Genomic DNA, 21768 nt, shown 5'->3' with positions numbered 1-21768 from the left:
CTATTAAGATATTATAATAGAAAGTTCATAGATTTAGAAATAAAATTGTATGGTTAACAGGAGGACTAATTGTTTCTAAACATTTTTTTGAAATCCATTTAAATCAAGCCAGCTCACATTTACGTACTCGTAGCTCCAAATAAAAAAAGGATGTTTTTTCTTTCTCTTATGTTTATGTAAATAAATGTAATGAACTAAAATGAAAATGTTACAGGAAACATCATAATTATTTCGTAACTGAATTCTCCTTTGTCCCAGAGCACTCAACATACGTTCATGTACTTGCATGGATATAAAACCAGTTCTTTTTTGTTATCAACCCTTTTTCCATTTAATTAGACGTCTCTGATTTAGTTTTTCCTTTAACAGTTTGCTTTCACAAATATTGCAATTGTTACATGGAAAGTTACCTAACGAGTACTTTGTCGCCTAACTTGATAGCTCTGATTGTTTCTCCTAACTTTGTTATTCTAACTTCGCTGTGATCCTATGTGCCATAGATTGTAAATGTGATTGTGATTTTTTTATTCTTTGTAAGTATCTTTGATTGTGACACAATTAACACGTACTTATGATACGTATATTCTTATGGTACTATATTTGTAAGAACAAAATAAATAAGGATCCGAAGCTCTGGAGCCACCACGAATAGGAGGAATTGAATAAGTTATAACAAGACAAAATAAGTTTTTGCTGTAATGACTTTGGAGGATTTTTAGTACACCCTATTCTTGCAGAGGCACCGACAAATATAAAACAAACACCACACCACAAACATATAAAAAAAGGAACCCGTGCATTTTCTTAACCATGCCCCATAACCGTAAGCTGTGACCTTTTGATACGATGTTTCATCCCTTTTGCCTGTAATTACACTGAGCCTTTTACTCTTAAAGCCAAAACACAATGACACAGATCATTAATGTTTGGTAAAAGATTAAAAGATGAAGTCATACGGATAACCGAGAATGACAATTCGTCCTCTTCGTGGTAACTCGATTCGAACTAAATATCGTTACAGAATGTTTAAAGATAACAAATCGCCAACGATTCATATTTAATCTAAATCAATAAATACGAATTCTGACATCAAGCAACAGCAAAAGGTTGAAGTTGTCAGCGAGCTGTAAGTCTGTTCGTTACTTATTGACAATATATAACGCACGTCGGAATCGTTTCAATCGTTTAGTCTCGGTATTGATGCGGGTTATATCATTTCAAATACGTGTATGAAATATATTATAGTACATGAGGTGCTATTGTGGGCTAAAGAATAGTATTGGGATCTTACGTAAATAATTATAGGGGGGGGGAGGGTCTTTTTATGTGATACGTCTATTAGCGGGGCTTGGGGATAAGGTCAAGTCGTATGCCGTGACGGCAAACGCCCCGTGATAGGCCTCTCGTTTCCTTTTTTTATGTATGCGTGATGCTTATACTAAATACTTCATGAAAAAAACAATCCGGGATTGCTTTACACGAAGTTAAACTAATATGGGATGTTGAATTTTTTATATTTATTTATTGAAAAACATATTATCAATTGTTCTAGTGAGTAATTGAAAATTAGAAGTATATGTAACAAATTTTTCGAAAAAAAGTATACGTAATTGATAAGTAAGTGGCGATTTGATTATCCAGGAAGAAGGAATTTATTTAAGAAATATAAAAAAAAGATACTAAATAATTAAAAACAACATTATTTAACTAATCACCCCCTAAACAACATTTATAAGTAAAGTCGTTTCATAAAAACATGTATCAAAAATTTCTTTTTAAGCGCCGATGACCGAAACTCTATAGAACTTTGCTCCCTCGAAAAAATTTTACTGTAGTATTGTAGTTATTAATAATAAATAAAAATATATTTAAATGTCCCACAAACTTGTTGTTTGTAAATTTAGAAACAAAAATGAAGTTATGTTTTAAATAGCATTGTAATGTTAGAAATAGAGCGATTCCGCTATAAAAGTGAATATATAAGTCTGGTTACAACGGTAAACGCTTTGCGAGAAAATTTAACATTGTAGATTAAAACACAACATGTCTCATCTTGTTGCAAGTCTTTAAGGATTGCGGGTTTTAGTTTGGACGAGACACATGACATCATAATGTCAATTTGCCAAATGCGTATCATCAACCAGCGTTGCTTAAGACAAGGCCATTAACAATCCCTTACTTTTTTAAATTTAATCTAATGGAGAATAGTGACTAAGATCATTCTAAGAGAGTTTAGTCCAAAATGGTGTATAATATTGGTTTCTTGGTAATTATAAATAAACTTGGTTTCGATAAATGAATTCAATTGGTTTAAGATCATCAGCAAATAAATATATACATTTATTTATGTTATTTCTTTGGGATTTGCCAAACTCTTCATAATAAAAAACTACTCAGTCTTACAGTATGAGAAACCGGTTGCTAAAGGAAGTTGATAATGACTAGAGTAATTATTATTATTGAATCAACGCATTTAATCTTCTTTTCTCACAAAGGCAGAAAGAGCTTTAAATTCCTGTTTATATATGACGTACTGTAAATTTCAAAATATACTATGCTAAAATTCTCTTTACGAGATTTTTGGATATAGTATTAACGCTGCAACAATATTTGAACCCCAATGCATATTCAGAAAATTTAGCGAATACAAAAGAGCCCAATGTGCTATTAATAAGCATTGAAATGTTATAAAATAACCCCCCATTTACTGTGGTCTATGGCCCTTGCATGACATAGGGCACTTTACGGTTCAGATTGAAAATATTTTGATTGCTATTTTAACGTATCCTGCTGCTATTTTAAGTTGCTGTTTTAAGTACTGCTATTTTAAGTTAAGGATCATCAATACGGAGAGGTAGATACCTATCCACGAGGTCGGACGAGTCCTCTTCGTGCGAAAAGTCATGTCGGCGATGCTCCCCAGGGGATTAGTGTGAAGAGGCCGTAGTCTATTTCCGTGACCTACAGCCCTTCTGGACTATCACGGTCTCACAGAAACAGTGGAAGTGGCACGGGAATGAGTAGATTTGGTCGATGCAAACGTCGAAGGCGTCGTATTAGAAATAAAGAATTTCACAATACATATTTTTAATATTTATGATCTCTATATTGTGTTTAAATCATTTCACCTTACTGACGTATTATGAATACATGTGTACGCGCGAGAGAAAAGTGGACTGTAGTTTAGGAAAAAAGGGCAGTTGTTACCTCAAAACTGGGCTCTGACTTATGAAGACACGTTCTTCTTGGGAGCGCTCCCTTGGTCTTCATACACTCGAAGAACACATAAGTCCGTTACACAAGCTAATTTCAAAAGCGCGGCGCACTCACATAACACACGTTACCGCGGCTCACACGAGAAGGGAAGAGAGTAAGGAAGTACGTCATACGTCAAATCATTCCATAGACAAATATTGCCGTTCCAATGTACGCATAAACCTAAATACGCTACAACATGTATCGTATTAAAATATAGGGAAGCCAATATTACAAACTGTATTATATGAAAGGACAGTAACTAAACAAATCTATTCATTGCAAATATTACGGAGTTATTCATCATATGGTTTAATACTGTCAAGCCAATTAAACGAACATAGCTAAATAACTGTAGCTTCTTTTTACAGCAGTTGTAAATGAATTAGTTTGAAATATGAGACAATCCCTCGTGGCTTCTACCACAAACGATAAGCCTCTCATCCAACCGCTGTCCGGTGACTGTCCAATGCTCTCTCATCGATTGTTGCCTTTTCCATTTCTCATCGCATTATGTATTATGAGAAATGGGAAACATAACATTAAAAAACAACAAAATAGTTTACTTGATTATTCTGCTTACTAAAATATACATATTAGTTATAAATAAATAAATAAATAAATATTGGACAACATCACATACATTACTCTGATCCTAAAGTAAGTAGCTAAAGCACTTGTGTTAAGGAAAATCAGAAGTAACGACGGTACCACAAACACCCAGACCCAAGACAACATAGAAAACTAATGAACTTTTTCTACATCGACTCGGCCGGGAATCGAACCTGAGACCTCGGAGTGGCGTTCCCATGAAAACCGGTGTACACACTACTCGACCACGGAGGTCGTCAAGTTATATTGAGATAAGTCGTATTTCAATTGTTTCGTAATTAAGAATCGGAATTGGTCCTATAAAAAAATATTGTTCACACATTTGCGAAATCTTGATCAAGAATCCTTAAATACTTAAAATTTACGATCGTAAGTCCGACTTAGAAATTTAATCTAAAAATAGTCGCAGTCGTGACCTCAATGTCGAGGCATTAACGTGTCGTAAAATCGTGCGTGACCCCACATTAGGGGCACGAAGACAGTTAATGTGTTAAGTGAAAATTTATCATCATAAGTAAAATTATAAATGCAAAAGTGAGTTTGTTTATTTGTTATCGTTTAACTCCTTAACTACTTAATCGATCATCATGAAATTTGGCACACACTTGGAGAAAAAAGAACATAAAGAGCTAACCTGAAACCTACCCCTCCTCCGCTCGCGCGAAGCCGAAGGTGCGAGTGGAAACTAGTTCTTTATAATAATTAAAAATCTAACATGTTTTTATTATAGAATAATTTAAAAAACTGAATAATATTATTGCTATCGCTCAAAAAACTAGCCAGCCTCATCCAACAGGCATATCGGAAGGGCCGCAGAGATTCTCCTGCCATCCTTCTTCTTCCTCATAGTTTAGCCTTTTGGTCTCGAGTTGCTTGCTTTATTCTTAAGTTCAATTGTATTTGGGGAGCATAATTGCCGATCTGCGCCGTCCACCCGTACAACGCCCGGCGATCGGATCAACTTGTTTGTTACTGAAACTTCGTAATTTAACTGGATTTCGAGGAATAAATTATATATTAAAAGATACTTCGTATAATTATTACAGTTTTAATTAAAACTATGAAATCATATCTACTTTCATTGTTATTATTATCCTTTCCTTTGAAATGAACATGAAACAATTTCCAATAACAGAACGGGAAAATTATTAATACAAAATATGAAATCCCCGGGACGATATTTTTTTACATTGAAATTTCTGGAAAATGCTTCAAACGTTTTTATGAAACTAAATGTTTTTCTGTTGATGACCTGGAGTGAATTGTATAGGTATTAGAGAAAGTAATAATAAATGATAAGCAAACATTTTATTGTAACATTGCGAAGACATATTGTCCAAATTAATTTAGATACGAATATATGTATACTATATCCTTAACACAAATATTATAATATGCAATCATATTATAATATACAATCAGAATGAATCTGTAAACCTTGTTGACTTTATCGTTGATGAGGTACTAGACCCCGAGGTCAAACTACAGGTCGGACTGATAAAAGAGTTATTATTTTGTGTCAAAAAAATCTTATGGAAGTCCGGAAGTCGGAAATATGTGCACTCGCCTTACGTTGGTTCGCATTTGCGGTCCCAGCGAGTTTTCAGTTTAAGGGATTAGACCGTGTACATTTGTTAGTACACACACTTGGGCATATGAGTCTCTCATGAAATATACCACGCTGGTCGCAATCGGTAAGGACGACCTCATCATTTGACCACACGGCCTATGTATTTATTACAAGCTTTAGACAAACAAAACCAGCTTAATGACATCAATCAAGTACTTAAAACAAAAACATATCACCTGTATATGTATGGTTACGCTAGAGCCTCCTCTCTTTTTGAGAAGGTTTGGTACGTTGGTGAATACACGTGTCGGCAGACTCTAATCTATACGAATATACTTTCGTGAAATATTGAAAACAGATTTGTGATACGACGGTAATACGATTTTTTTAGTTTAGTTCCCGTAATCCAAGATAACCAAGTAACATATAATTAATTTAGTCAATTTCGCATAACACTTTCAGATATTTCAAGACGATGTATTGTCGTGGGTCGACTTTGTTAGTTCAGAATAGCTTTGCTGATTTTTAAACTAGTCCTACCCGACCGTCTGACATTTATCAGGAACGTGTTGTTACTGGTGACAATACAATTTAGTTTACTAGATTTTATTAGTTCGTATGTATAGTCCAGCGAATATGTATAGATATCTTAGTATATAGACTGGTAGAATAACAAAATTTGAGTGTTTGTTATCGTTATAGCGTTAGGGTTAATACATATGCTGCGTAACAACTGTCCCTTTTTCAAGCCTTGGGGGAAATAAGTGGTATAAATACCTATATACGAGTATGTACAACAACGTTTTGTCCACATTTAGTTGAAACATGGCTAGAACCTAGTCGTTTAGCTTTTTGTACGATAAAAACATTTAAATTTAGAAATAAGGTTTTAATGACCTTGATCGACGTGCGAACCTTGCCGCCGTGTTCGCGGTGAGCCCGGTTTGCTTACTGGTATACTTAGCATTGGTTTTATGTGACAAAATTATATACTTTGGTAGGGATTAATAAGATTATGTAAATAGTAAATATGCAACATATTGTTACATCACAAAGCTATAATAAAGTTAATGAAGTTTGGAAGATAATAAAAATAAATAATTGAAAATGAAAGATATTTTAACATTAAAATTATAATAAATAAACGAAATCAAGTAAAAGAATAGGGTACGTAAACACAAATTTTATAGGGCGTGGTTCGTAAACCGCTGTTAATACCGCTTTACTTGGTGGTAGGGCTTTGTGCAAGCCCGTCTGGGTTAGGTTAGTACCAAGTGAGGTACCACGCACTTATCAGATATATATACAGTACTCAGTATTGTTGTGTTCCGGTTAGAAGGGTGAGTGAGCCAGTGTAATCACAGGCACAAGGGACATAACATCTTAGTTCCCAAGGTTGGTGGCGCATTGGTGATGTAAGGAATGGTTAATATTTCTTACAGCGCCTTTGTCTATGGGCGGTGGTGACATATGCACGTCCGCCAACCAATGCCATAAAAAAAAATTACTATTTTGGATGAAGTAGTATGTGCTCAGGTACCGTACTAACTGAATCAGGACTGCAATAGGATAGGGGACTGGTGTTGTGGGCTCCTTTTGGATTGCAACCCTAACCTTGGAACTTGTACTGTTCCGTTCGTCCGTTCTGAAACTGTAAACGTTTTATATATAACAGTTTCTTATCAATCTCAAGCAGCTTTTGGGCAAATCCTAATTATATATTTCTTTAATATCTTCTTTATAATATCATTAATATCTCCAAAATTTTAAATAGAATTACTTTAAATTTATATTTAAAGTTAAGCATAAAAAATGTATAGTAGTTAGCGTCTATTATAATATATCTTACTCTTATCTATTAATATCTCTTAGTAAATGTATTTGTGGATTTCTTACGTCGACGTCCTTTGAGACATACTTTTTATGTTTCAATTTACAAAGCTAATAAAATTATGCCGAAAGCAATAGCAATTATTTTAATATATTTTATATTAAAAGTTCTTTTTTTTATTTGTAAGATAATTCTACTTCTATGACTATGCTCCCTTTGTCAGGAGTTATTTTAAGCTAAAAGCTTTACAGGCTTCATGTAAATGTGCTGTTAGTTAAACGTACCTACTATTATAGTTTGACGTTTCAAATTAAATAAATTTATATTATTTCTCAGATGTACTTGTCAGTAGATATTTTTAGTGAGACTATATAAAGTTTTTATTTCGAAATGTGCGCCCGGATTTATTTCCGACTTTATGGACATGCTTTCTGTACTGATTCGGTAACAGTCCCTTCTACGGCGTAGTTCTAGCCTGTCTCTTTATACATCTCTTACATTTCACGTCCATTGAATCCCCTTATAAAAAATATTCCAGTTGTTTTCTAAGTATAGCTGTTCTGTTAGGCGTTTTGTTCAACATTTTTTTATCAATATATTATATGGACCTTATCTTTCGTACTATAACTGATTTTGTTTGTTTTCTATTAATGTAGCCTTCTCTATCTCTGTCAGGTTATATACAATTTTCCATTTTAAGTTGAAAAGCAGCGATTTCCACTTTCTTCTTGTAATTTTCAAGCGACATGATTTCCAAAAAACACTACATGAAAATTATATATATAATATATGGTTCGTGTTTTTGTCCTGTTATATCCAAGTATGTATGATAAGATATGATATAAAATTCTACGACAATAGTTTACACGATAAGTCAATAAGGTAAAATTAAAACAAATTGTACACATTTAGCTATACGGTTTGACATTTCTCCTATTGAACTAAACGAGAAAACTTGAGAGTCGAAATCTATCAATACCTTTTGGACTAAACCGCATCGTCCAATTAAGACTAACAAAGTTTACCTGTAAATGCACGCTAGTTAAAATAAAACGATCAAGACCAGTTTTATTTATACTGTATTCGTTTTTGTTCTATATATATGATGATGTTCTAATTAAAAAATATATTAAAGAGTTGTTTTTTAATTTCTTCATTTATTCGTATTACTCGTTGTATTAAATACATAGTCAGAGGAGTTTATATATATTTCGGATACCTAGGTAAAGGTACCGGTAGAAACGATAACTTTCCGTCGGATTATTATATATTTATCACAAGGTTATTGTACGACAACAAAGATGTACAAGTCGCTCGAATGCATTGCATACAGTCGGCTGCGGATCTTACGAAACGTTTATATATAAAGACGCATTCGAATAACGCCTCGTAAAAAAATCTAGCTAATATACTAAAAATATATAAATTATTTGCCTACATGTTTCCTTTTTTAAATTACTTTGTCTATTGATGAAATGGAATGAAAATCCTCTCATGCTAAGCAACATAAAGGCAATCAAATACACAAATACTTTAATTTATAATACGTTTATATATAGTAATAATATCCTTTGTTTACAAAATAGATAAACAAATTCTGGTGAGATCAATATGTTATTGTAATGATTTCAAATTAATGTCCTAATCAAACAATACAGTCGCCATGTTAAATCTTTGCTTCCTTTGTACGCAAGGATTGCCGAAATTAAATAATCGTTTTATTCAATTTATGTTAATTGCCATAACTGATTATACTTTGTCGTTGTAAATATGGCTGAAATACAAATTATGTTTGGAAACTTACAGAAACTGAATCTAGTAGTTATGATCTGAATCTAGTAGATATGATCTAGTAGTTATGATCAAAATCACACAAACAGATTAATCGCATTAGACTACCAAGACTTGATAATAATATCCTATATAATAAGCCTCTTATATCCACATCCGAGCCGAACATTTAAGCCACGTGAGAGGCGGAAAATTAACAATCAATATTACTTGACTCAAAAAAGATATCGCAAAAGAGACGAGAGATTAATATTTTCGAGGCTCATCGGAGCACACCTGGAAAGCTTGGTGCTAAATAACACAGCATATGGATCATCGGCGGCGAGGAGATGAGCACGGTCTCGTTGAATAATATATTACAGACGCCCATCGCGAGTATAGGTTCGTATATAAGCGAGAAAAGTGGGTTTACCGATGTCAGGCCTACACGAGTATATTCCAAAATGATACCGTTAAGAATCTCATCTTAGAAAAAGTTAAATAAAAGATAATCCTTCACATATGTCAAATTATTGCTGTCAGTCGAAAAAGATAACGAAATATATTTTAGAGATTTATATTATATTCATCGAACGTCTCCTGATTTATACCAGTGAGTAATTGAAGAGTAGTATTGACGTAGAGCTATAATGGGCAAATTGACAAGCGAAATTGAGAATGTATTATAATGTATATTCAAAACGTAAATATGTAACCTAATTATAAACACCAATAAACCTAATGTAACACTAATACATTTAAAATCACTCAAACTTTACACTAAAACAAAACAATTTACAAACACATCCACGACAATGAATTAAATAGATATGTGAATTAAAAATATAGAATCCACTACACCAGGACTATGTTAAGACGTTGTCTTATTTTAAACATAGTGGTAGATTTATAATTGAAAACAAACTGGTAGACAACAGTTACCGAAAAGTAATAGAATTAAACATTAATTTGACAGTTATAATACTGGATAATTAATGTAAATCATACATTATGTATAAATAGAAACAAAGAACTCAAATAAAATATAAATAGAGCTAAGTAATATTGATATTGTAAAAATAAGGGAAAATAGAAATTGGAAACTGAATGAAGTATTAGCACTACCAACACCGTGATAGTTTGAAACAGAAGAATTACAGGAACGTAAGACGATCGTGATTAATAATCGTAATAAATTTTCCTCGATACGTTCAGAATCATGAAACCTATGAAATTATTTGTACATATGACCGTGCTTATATTATACGATCGTTATTCTTTAAAACGGATAAATCTATTGAAGCTCAGCTTCAATAGAGTTTGTTCAAAGTTTTGTACCAAACATCTGCTTAGCCTGCCTTTCATCTTGCAACAAGTCGATTTTAATATTGTGCTGGAAAAGATATGAAAATTCTATTCCATTTTGCATTTATAAAACAACGCTATGAATAGCCGTTTGAATTGTTTGTTCATACAGATTAGCTGAATATAACTAATTATTATTTATGGTTAGGTTAGTAAGTAAACACACACACAGATTAAGTACATGGAATTAAATTTGTTATATTATATGCTATTATAAAAAACTGACTATCCGACGCAACAAACCGCGAATGAAATTATGTTAATTTCATTTAATGATGTTTTTCTTAAATAAGATTATTGTTACTAGTGTTCGCGTGAGTGGAAGAAATTCGATCGAATCATTATTAATGAGAAAAAATTATACGAATTTGCAAACTTTCGAACATTAAGTTTCTGAACGTTTCTTTTGAACCAAAGATTATTTGTTTAGTGACAATGGTATATTGATGGCCCAGTAGTTAAAAGCCTAACTGTTTACCGACGATTGCAGTTTAAAGCTCGGACTAGCACTATAGAAATTTCCTTGTTCTCAATTTATGTTTATGATTCATCTCATGCTGGGTAGTGAACGAAAACAGCGTGAGAATGGGAACCTCCATGATAAAACAATTGATGCTAACGAAACAAGCAATCTGGCAGACGTCGTGAGTAAGTGATAATGATTACTCTCCCCCTAAAAAAAATAAGCCTTTTATCGGATTCTAAGGAATCCAATAAAAAAAAACATAATTATGCGACATTCTCTATTAAGAAGTTAGTAATTGAAAATTTTTCATAAAGCATACATCGGTGACCATATTATTACCCATTTTATGAAAAACTGTATGAGCCCAAGATAGATCAAATATTGAATCATTCAAACCGATTCAGCAGTCTCTGAGAAATCGGATAATAAACATGCGCTCCGTGCATAGGTTCTGCACCTTTTTTTTAAAAGTCTGTTAAAGATACAATCAATATGAAGCCAAGCGTCCTATCCGCTTATACTGAGCCAATAAATTCATGTTTCTGCACGTTCTGACGTCATTTTGATCTCGTGTTTATTGAAGCATTTTTTTATATCTCTAAAAGTGCTCGTCAAAATTTTATTTACAGTAAACGAGTACTAAATTAAACGAATTTTACCAAGATTTTATTTACTTTTAATGCAAACATATAAATAAATTTATTGTCTAGGTAATATAGATGTAGACATTTTAACAATATACAACTCTTACATACAACAAAGTTTACTTAAGGCGTTGGTGACATTTTCTCATAGACCATGTAAGCATACTAGGCTATATTTAAAGATAAAACCATAAACTATCTTACTATAACAGTTCTACAATAAAATTGATTAGTTTCTTATTTCATGTGTATCTAGATAATTTATTAAAAAAAAAAAACTCTCCGCATTTTCATCAACGGTATCACACTAAAAACGTACAATAGCAGGTAGTGTCTTAAATTAGTCAATGAAAATAAAAGACATAGTAGCAGAGTAATGAAATCTTATGTTGACTTCACTTGGCGTAGCGTCTTGTGTAGCAATCGTTTGAAGATGCATTCGGTACATTCACAAAATATTAAAAAACATAACGAGTCACACATGGACTGAACTCACAAATATATACGACCATACTCAAGTATGGGCGAATGGTAAAGCAAAATTCACTAAAGCCTTTAACGTACTAAACACTGAAAAGTGTAAATAAACACGAAATATTGTATATTATGATAATTGTTGCAAAGAAGCTAACACACTACCTCAGGTGAAGTTTCGACATCACCAATCGATGCAAATGTTTGTGTTTGTTACACAATCAGATATGAATATCAGGTTCAAATCTGACAAGCTCGAAAACCATAATTGGCAATTGCCGAGCTTTCCTCACCTTTAAATAATTGGAGCGTTCAACCATGATCATGCCGAGACAGTCGAGATGGCCGAGTGTTTAGAACGCAAGCATCTTAACCAATAATTATAGGTTTAAACTCAGGCAGGCAAAACGATGGAAAATAACATAATGAAATACGAAACGTCGTTGTAGAGCAAAAATTTAATTGAATCGATTAATCGTTAATTGAATATGTACTATAAAACTATTTTCGATAGACCCTAGTTCGAATTATATTAACGTTTTAAATCATATCGTTGTTAAAATTCGAGTTGAAAATGAATAATGCTCGAACACTTAATCATGCATACTTAAAATAATTACATGCGCTACGAAAATAAGAATAACTTTTCATTTAATTATTTCATTTTAGTTTTAAATTTTATTTTGCACTCAAAATAATGTATGACTTTGTTAAAATTTTAAATATATCTCTATTTTCGTATGCAGATACGGGCACGTTTCAAAACACCTCTAGTACCTTTTGAGGCGTGGTGAATCTTGTTCAAATGATAGCAAGCTTTAGTATGCTAAAATTGTTTACATAAAAAATAGCAAACGGTACCGTTAGAGGAATAATAATGATGATCACGTTGTTTTGTCAGGTGGACCTTGACCGATTTCGGCCACATCGGCCATTCTCAATGGAGACAAGTCAACTACGTAATTATTTTCTGCCTCTCTCATATTTTGATAAAACGACGATCTAATATAATCGAAAAAAAAAATGAATCGGTGATACAGGCCTCGCAGTTTTATTTTCGAGGCCTAGGACTGTAAACATTGTCGAAATTAAGACTCCGGGCTTTTGAGAACTTTGAAAACCTTAGAATCTGCGGCCTTATAGCTAACAACTAGACAAACGAGCCAGTCATAAATTAAATTAAACTAATTTGAATATCATAAAAAAAATCATTTTGTAGAAAACTATCATTGCAATAACGAGTATTTCAATTCAAAAGATTTGAAAACACAGCTCAGAGCAATGAGTTATGAAGTTACACAACTTTCAAGATAGAAGCAGTTTCAACTCTAACATGAAAGCCATTTGGATGATTATATTTGGAACACCACTGCCAATTATATACTTTATTTAATTTTACAACACTACACTTCCATACAAAACTCGGACGCACGCATCAAAATCACTGCTTCGTAACATATGAAATATTAAAAGTAAATCTACGTTTCTTGACTTCGAGTAGCTTACTCTGTAGCTATTAAATATTAAAGTTTTGCTAAAAATAGAGTAATAGATGAAAGTAAAGTAACAGCCTGTAATATCCTACTGATGGAATATGGTCAACTTTGATTAGAAGATTTTGGAGCCGTTTACTAACAAGCTGCTCAAATGTGGTTTGGTGTTTGGTTTTTTATGATATAGGTATTTTATATTATGGTAGGCGGATGGGTAATGGGCGACACAATGGTAACTGTTTACCACCGCCCATAGCCATTGGTGATGTAAGAAATATTAACCATTCGTAAGGAATGGTTAATATTCTCCTAAGTGTTTTCGGCTACGGTGGTCTATCTTAAGGGAAAACTAGCCCATTATTATTAGCTGGTCCCGATTTAATATTATAATGCGCGCCCAACTTTGGGAATTAATATGTGATATATCTTGTGCCTATATTACACGGTCTCACTCACACTCCAAACCGGAACATAACAATACTAAGTATTGTTGTTGGGCAGAAGAATATCTTATAGGTAGTACCTACCCAGACGGGATTGCACAAAGACCTGCCACCTAGTAAATTTTTGGGGGATTAATAACTTAAGTGGGTATTTTAATAAAATATATCTATACTTCCTGCAAAACAGTCTGCGAGCATTTGTTTTTAATCCGTGTAATTTAGAAGCACTTTTTTAATATGCTTTTATTTATCTGGCAAAGTTATTTCATTCGTGAGTTACTTTGATTAGGTCAAATTTTGCAAGCTGTATTAAAGACACTTCCAATTATCGTATACGTTTAAAAATTTGCATAATTTTAGTACCGATGACAATGTATTTTTTTATGATAATCATGACCTGATTCTACGCCCAGAATAGGCACCTGACAGGATTGCGGCATTTAGGATTGGTTCCTACGAGCGAACTTCTCGTATCCGCATTCAATTATGATACCCTGTTCTACATTCTAGAATAACTGAGATGATATTCCAAAACCTTACAAATACCGGCAAATTATAGGGACGGTATTGCTGTACACGTAATGTTGCATATTACATTACGTTGGGCTTGCACACAAAATGCGTGGTATGACTGTTGATCCTGACGACGTTCAAATCTCTAGAAGGTATCCTTATTGGCTTCTGTAAATGAGTTAAAGACAATTCGCCATTTTTTATGTTAGGTTACTGCTTATGAGTGAAAAAACAATCCTTAAAAGTTTCTCAATTATATATGTGTTTAAATAGAGAATTGTTTGGAATAAAAAAGATGTAACTGTTGCTATTCACGACTTTGTATGCAGCGGTCGCCAAATAACCCACAATTACTCTTTAATTATATTCCATTCATAGAATAAAATGAAATGGCGTATAATTTAGTAACGCTCGAGGAAACTGATAAAAAGTTACAAAAAGCAAGCCCGAATTCGTTCAGTCGCTTTTCATGTCAATATTTACTCGACGGTCGAAATTACGCGTCAATTAGAGCCCTACCAAATAATTTCACTAAACAAGTGAAATGCTATATTTTTTTTATAGCGCCTGTCTTCAGAAGTTAAATATTCTTACAACTAATTGTTAAATATGTGATAGAAGTTTTTATTGGCAGTTTCGCATCGATACTGCGGCTTTCAAAATCATAAGAAATCCGCGTTATCGCTCAACTATTGTGGTCAGAGCATCAGGCAGGATTTAAGGGACACCAGGTGCTTAAGCCCCGATACATTAGTGTCCAATAATGATATGAGAATATAGTGTACACAATTATATAAAGAGGGAATCCCCAGAATAATAATATCCTCCTAAGTGTTTTCGGCTACGGTGGTCTATCTTAAGGGAAAACTAGCCCATTATTATTAGCTGGCCCCGATTTTTGCGTTACGTGCTTTCCGAGGCACGGTAGTATTGAGTACACTCTTATTTCATTCAACTTCCTGACTTCCGCCTTCTATGACTATGACCTTTTTGAGCTCAACCACTAGTGACTTGGCAGTAAAAATAAATCTTTAATATTCTGACGAGAAAACATCTTGTAATTTATTATAAACACATAGGTAATATTGGTATTTCTTGAAAACATTTAATTTAATTCACATTAATTCATTGAAACACCAATATAATTAGGGCCCTCAGGCCTCCAATCCTTTTTTGCCCGAGGGCCGAGACTAGAACTGAAACATAAACAGGAATAAATTTATCGTCGGATGTATATATATATATACTAGCGACTGCCCCGGCTTCGCACGGGTCCAATGCTAATACTAAGTATACTACAGAATGTCTTACAACGTTTACAGTTTTTCAGTCATTAAACAATACAAACCGCATCGTCCCTGCATTTTAAATATATAATATCTTCGAAAATATTAATTTAAATTACACGCTGTAAAAGGCCATATTGATCTATATTAAATTCACAATGTATTTAATTATTTATTGGATAAGGATTAATGCTGTATTGCTTAAAATCGCTTCGTAAATAAGCTATTATTTCTTGTAAAAAATAAAGGATAAAAAAAGGTTATTGTGGATTATCCCTAAGAGATAGACAGCCCATCATGGACTTTTTTGAATTTTTTTGACCAGAGTTTGTAATATAAGCGCAAAAAATGTGTTTATTTACGTACATCACTTCAGAAACCTCTGAAATTATCAGTGTTATTCTACTGTACTATGTGTCATTATTGTGCATGTGTTATACATATAAACCTTTCTCTTAAAACAATCTATCTATTAAAAAAAACCTCATCAAAATCCGTTGTGTAATTTTAAAGGTTTAAGCATACATAGGGACAGACGGCGGTAAGCGACTTTGTTTTATACTATGTAATAATAATAATGATAATTATTAGAGACATTCGTACTTTAGTAAAGAGTTTTCAAAAACCGCGGTTTAGTTACGGAAGCATTGATCTACGCCGTGTCACTGTGTCAAGAGAGTAATATTTTGTAAAGACGGCTGACGGTGTTTCAGCGTTTTCAACTTAGTCAAAGGTCATGTCCTGCAGTAAGTATGCAATTTTATTGTCAATTCAATTCTGTATTAAAATTATCTTAACTTCGTCACACCATGGATTTTGTATTAATAACGTGACAATATTATTTAGTCATTCTATCGCTAAGCATTAATTAGTATCGTATCTTCTTTGTGCCTGTAATTACAGGCAATTTTATTATAGTTAATTTAAGATAGTTTGTATAAATTCTGGTGTTAATTTTACAACGTTGTTGAAAAGAAAATTTTCCGGCTGGGCACTTTGAAAAGAATATTGCCATCATAGAAAAGTTGCCATAACAATTAATTTATTTAAGTAATAGTAAAAAGACTAATGTTTACTTGAAACCGATTTTTTTTTATCGCTTATCATCATGTATCGCTTCGATCTCTTCGCTCGATATTGATCGTTTTCAAAAGAAATATTTTCGATAAATACCGTAATATAAATGATATACTATACTATACTTTACCGCAATATACATAATATTGCATATATCACGAATGGAGATAGGTTCGCTGCTTTTCATTTCATCGAAGCCACCACTGAGACACGAGATATAAATCGAGAGGGTCGATGCAAGCGCAGCTGTCTTCGTGCGTCATAGTTGCGTAACGCGTGAAGTTGACGCGAGTGCAGCGGTTTGATACCTAAAAGTTGTGTAACACAAATAGTATTCTTATTCTAAATATTATATAAATTATTATTCTAACATTAATTTTACGCGATTTAAAATAAAAATAACCCATTACGCTTTGCCTCGAGACCAGCGTGACAAGATTCAAACAGTTCAGCATTCAAATAAGATACTTCAATGAACTATTGAGAAATAAAAGAAAGCGTGCAGTATTTGATGGAACGTAAGACATTACGAAATTGGTGAAGATGTATATGTATATTACTTTTTGTATTAAGAATCTCGTCCCGTTTTTTTTTGGAAGGCTCTCAATAAAAATACCACTTTCCTTTTCTAAGTAAAATTATTTTAAACTTTACCAGTTAGGAAAAAGGTAATTAGAACAAAGGAAAATTAGGATTAAAAACTTATACGGGTTTTTTCTCTTTAAAAGTTTTGAAAGGGTATCAAAGAAAGGAAATAAAACTATATTTAAATATAATCGGAACTGATTTTTTATATAATACAATTCATAAACTAAAACAATAGTGAAATCAGTAATAATTCAAATTCATTCGACAATTTCAGTTCGTTTGTGGCAATTTCGAATAGATATTATTATGTCATCTGCCATTTGAATCAAAGGCATTTGACGTTTTGAAATTATAAACAAAAGTTATAGTATCGTGGGTGCAATTTTCTGTATAGATATAATATAATTTAATTTTCAGTATTTATTTACTAAATCCTTTGTTAATTTTTCTATGATTATTTTAATATATTTAACTTCCTACTATAAGGAACTAAAAAAAAATTCCTACCGAAATATGAAAAATCATCAAATGCAATTTTATTTAAAGCATGGAATATGAAGTGAAAAAAGAAACTTATTTGTTTTTTCTTTATCTAATCAAATATTTCTTGTTCCAGTTTCGTAGCAAATATTTCATTTTTCATATACCAATGTTCATCCAATAAAAAAAAAAACTTAAATACAATCAAAATGTGAAATGTACCATAATTTAATTTTATGTTCTATTTTCAATTATTTTTTGAATATTTTGTAGGACCTTTCAATGTAATTTGCATTATTCAATTATGGTAAACGATTAAAAATATTTATGATCGTTGAAATTACGATTTCAAAATATTCGCCGTATGATTTCTGGCCAGGTTTTGGCGTCGCCAATTACGTCTGATATCCGATCCGATCCGATCCGAAAAACATTTATAAGTAAGGATCGTCGATGCTTTTCGTATAACAGAGTTCGGTTATCCTTGCGGATTGAAAACTCCGTAAAATTTGCTCAGTTAATGAGTTGACATGCACAAATTGTGATTCGGTGAATTGTGATTCGGTGAATTTTGATTCGGTGAATTGTGTTTTCGGCGAATTGGTGTTTTCGGAGAATTTTCCGCAAACGTACGAACCTTTATGCAAACAGTGGGCACGGTTATGGATAAACATGGACACAAAGCAAAGCCGCATCATGAATAATAATTAATACGGGACTAGATCATTTACAATTTCCTAAGGGATATTAATTGCAACAAGCCCTTTGCATTTAGCACAATATATTTTAACTAGTGCAAAATATTATGTGGCCATAAGTAAGAACAAGTATTTGAGATAAAGAATGTTTATAAATGATAAACTCTTTGCCCGAAAAGTATACTTTTAATATTTTAGGATCGGATTGAAAATCGCTTGATGCTAGTGTGTTTTTCTAAAAAAAAAAAAAAACAATTTAATGATTTAAATGAAACAAATTGCAATATTCAGTAGATATAAAGATTAGATCATATTGTGAGTAATATTTCAGCATATGTCGCTAAGTATTGGTTTATACTCCGAATATAATATATAAAATGGATAAGAAAATATTAAAACAAGGTAATTTTATATTTTCGTTAAAAGCATATTTTTTGTTAAATAAAATATAGAGAGTTTTAATAGCGCTTTTCATAAAAAATAAAAAGATAGCAAGGCCAGAATCAAATAAAAGTCAAGAGCTGCAGGATGTAAAATTATAATTTATTTTCCTTAATAATCTTTATAGTCGTTTTCCGTATAAAAACTTTTATATACAAAATTATTACAAGTTCAGCAATCTGGTTGAATTTTTTACACTATAATATGTAGAGGTCACTCACGAGTATTTATTCTGAATCTGTCTGTAGCCTAAAACATATGTAATTATTTAATTCTCGCAAAGTTTCTTTTTCCTCACCATATACGTTTAATCTTAAATTAGACAACTTTAGAATTTCAATTGGTTTCGAGATATCGTTGCCATGGCGTTACAAGAAAATATTAAATTTCTCATTATAGTACATTTAGAGAAGCACCCTATCGTGCAAAATCAGAAGAAAATATATGCGAAAACGCCTTATACATTTATGCCAAAATCAATAACTTATATTACGCCATTGATTTCATTATATGCCGGGATTCCATACTTTTACAACAACGATTCTTAATCGAGTTCGAATTTTGATTCTGACAATGACAATTTTATTAAGGTTTATTCATTCTAACGAAATCTAAATTTTGGCACATGATTCAAGTCCTTGGTCCTTGACGATATTCTGCATCCTCAAGCAATATTCTTTACATACTTTACCTTTATCGAGCCATATATTTACATCAAGGTCTTGAATTTTTTTTTATGGCATTGGTTGGCGGACGAGCATATGGGCCACCTGATGGTAAGTGGTCACCACCGCCCATAGACAAAGGCGCTGTAAGAAATATTAACCATCCATTACATCACCTCTGCGCCACCAACCTTGGGAACTAAGATGTTATGTCCCTTGTGCCTGTGATTACACTGGCTCACTCACCCTTCTAACCGGAACACAACAATACAGTGTACTGTTATTTGGCGGTAGAATATCTGATGAGTGGGTGGTACCTACCCAGACGGGCTTGCACAAAGCCCTACCACCAAGTAAAATACTAGTTGAATGACTAATATACGAATTAAAATCATCAGCAGAACCAACCCAGATAATTTGTAGAGTTTGAAATATGAAAACAAACTGTGTTGATCCATTTGCAATAATTTCGCTGATAGTAATATCGATGAACGCAAAGCGATGACCAGAACAGACCAACACTAGCATTTTTTTAAACCAAGGCGGCATTCGTTTTTATACTCTGATGGTACTAACGAAGGCAATATCTAGTACTTCATATAAAGTTGCAAGTGTGATAGATGCCAGGCTCACTGAATGCAGACATTCAATTTATCTCGTTTCAAGTGAGGATACACAAATACGAATAGAGGTCGAGTTCACATTTGACTATTGACTTGATTTATTGGTTTCAAATGAAGTTGACCCTGACACTTTCAAGTTGATCAGTGATCTATTGGAGTAGACTTTTTGTAACAAACATGAAGAGAATCTGGACCAGCTAGTTAAAGATTTCTCGGATTTTGGAGGAGAACTGTTTCAGGTGATCCATTCTTGATTGACAATGATGTCCTGAAGCTGGCCTTATTTATGAAGAGAAACGCAACCACCTGCTACCTCTCAATGCAGAGAAATTAGTATTTATTCACCATATTTTGCCCTTAGCGCAGTATGAGTACTAATTCATTCATTTTCTTTGTATTACATTAATTTACTATTGTGTGATTAAAAATTTACAACTAAAACAATATATTTAAGTTAAGTGATACTAAGACTAACTAAAGAATTACTCAAAAATATGTTTCTTTTATCCAGTTTTTTTTTATTCGGTCGGATGTCTATCCGGTATTCGAATAGTAGCTATCCGGTATTCGGCCGGATAGTATTATGGCGGCCGGATAAGCCGGATACCGGATAGTTACCGGATATCCGTTTCATCTCTAGTTTAAATAGGTCTCAACATACAGAAACAAAAGGTTTCACGCGGGTAAGATACACAATACTATTTTTATAACAGAAGAAGTGCACTTATTGGTTAATTTTGTGATGGTGTTGGAATGGAAGTGGATGTTTTTTTGTACCGTTTTACCTTGCCATTCATAGTAACTTGTTTATCTGTCATTGTAACAACTACTACTAGAAATTTGAAAATGAGTTTGGCACTAATTAAAATTTAAATGATAAAATTTAAATATATGTCGTTACGTCTTCATTTTTTTTATTCGTCAATTGGTATTTGAATAAGTACATATTTACGACGCGGTGTTTTTTTTTTAAATAAACTTGTCTCTCTCCCACTCAATTTAGTAGCCATAATGGCTATTTATGTTGTTGATATATATTTACGAAAAAGTGAAAAATGTTACAGTACCTAACAGTATCAATCGTACAGATCGTGGTACTCAATTTTGTCCTGAACTATTGAACGTATAAACGGTTCTATTTACAAGTTCAGATCAAAGGGTATGTAGTAATTGTACTTTTGAGTGCATCACCGATCTTGCATATTCAATCAACGTATGAAGAGCTACGCTCACTAGTGACGGTTTCTGAATACCGTACGCTGTATTCAATCGAAATCCCTTTGACATGTTGCGTATTTAATTTTCCTCTATTCTTGCTCCATGACTGTTCAACGTTCGCGATTCTATTGATTTCATCATATTATAGATTACAGTTCAATTTATGTTTATTAGGCAAAATAGTGTATATAGTTCAGTGTTTTTTGTCACTCCATAGACACTTCAGGTGTTTTTCGTGCCATTAATTTATATTTTA

The 21768-nt window shown here is 32.7% G+C and overlaps 1 protein-coding gene across 2 annotated transcripts in view; it reads left to right on the top strand.

The window, feature by feature from the left end:
* Window positions 1-21768, top strand: part of LOC113396324 (uncharacterized protein) — a 111974-nt gene that overhangs the window by 41806 nt on the left and 48400 nt on the right. The window lies entirely within an intron of this gene.

This window comes from Vanessa tameamea, chromosome Z (genome assembly GCF_037043105.1).
Source record: "Vanessa tameamea isolate UH-Manoa-2023 chromosome Z, ilVanTame1 primary haplotype, whole genome shotgun sequence".
NCBI lineage: Eukaryota > Metazoa > Arthropoda > Insecta > Lepidoptera > Nymphalidae > Vanessa > Vanessa tameamea.
The sequence above is the reverse complement of the archived record's forward strand: the minus strand, read 5'-3'. Positions and strand labels throughout refer to the sequence as shown.